Source organism: Limulus polyphemus, unplaced genomic scaffold (assembly GCF_000517525.1).
Source record: "Limulus polyphemus unplaced genomic scaffold, Limulus_polyphemus-2.1.2 Scaffold1312, whole genome shotgun sequence".
Lineage (NCBI taxonomy): Eukaryota > Metazoa > Arthropoda > Merostomata > Xiphosura > Limulidae > Limulus > Limulus polyphemus.
Genome location: NW_013666922.1, coordinates 36,309 through 37,519, shown reverse-complemented (window position 1 = coordinate 37,519; position 1,211 = coordinate 36,309). Strand labels below are relative to the sequence as shown.

Here is a 1,211-nt window from a genome sequence, read left to right as displayed (position 1 = left end):
TGTTCTCAAACTAATCAAGATTCGCTCAATTTTCCGACAGTGGAAGGGTATGGGTTTGGAAAATGCCTCACCAAGAGTGGTGTCTATTTACTTTTGACCACGCTGTATATATATATATATATATATATATTAGGAAGAGTGCATCATTTTTATATCTAATATATCACACAGGGCAATATCAACAGTCAATGCAGCCCCGGATGTGTTGGAGTTCCAATTTATATTTTAAAGAGCTTGACAAGCCATTTATTATTATTATTATTAAAGCTGAACGTATTTAAGCCTTTAACCATGATATTTAAATACAGCAGCTTTACCAGAACAGCATCTGAAAATACATAAAACCCTAATTAGTGTAATCTTACTACTAAATATATTGTTCATTATTCATACAGTTACACTGACAAGGTCTGGTAAGGTTACTGAGATTGGTAAGACTAACGCGAGTTAGTTTCTCTATTGGTATCAACATGTTCTCCATACACCAACAAACCGAATTATAAGAGTAATTTCAACAGCAGTACATTTTAACAATTGGTATTTAGACTATTTAAACAAGGCAAAGAAACACCCCTGCTAGAGTTATTTGTTTTCCACCTCTACCATACCTACTGCACGTTATGAGACATTGTGAATTATATATGTTAACTGTGCTTTTATCTAGTGCCTATATGACAAGCCTTATGCAAAGCATAAGCCGGTCATATGTAATCCTATAATATAAAATTACAATAAGACTGATTTGCTCCACGTTATAAGATTACAAGCAAAAGCACCCGTCCCCAGTGTTAATCTATCAATTTAAGTTATTTCATGGACTTTAAAAAGATTAACTGTGTTGTTCTCTTGGTCTCACTCAGAGCCAAAGCTCTGAGCTACTTATACTGACCACTCACCGTGAAAAGTAATTGTTGAACATTTCAGTCATGCTAAGAGCTGCTCAACAATAACATACGGTAAATCTACATTTTTATTCTTTCAAAGTTACGTCACATTTTGAAATGTGAATGATAGTGTGATTAATTCTTAACAGTTTAGTGTGGCAAGCTATGTCCCGCGGGTCACTAAGTGACCCACGGCAATAGTTTGGCTGACCCGCCAAAAGTTGGCTTCGCCATTGCAACCCGTAAGAGCACAATCATTGTTCAGTTCAAGTTTCTCGGCTATGTGAGAAGAACAACGATATTAAAGGAAAGATGGGAAAGAGACAC

General features: G+C 35.7%; 1 long non-coding RNA gene across 1 annotated transcript in view; it reads left to right on the top strand.

The window, feature by feature from the left end:
• Nucleotides 1–1,211, top strand: part of LOC111086669 — a 9,905-nt gene that overhangs the window by 2,364 nt on the left and 6,330 nt on the right. The window lies entirely within an intron of this gene.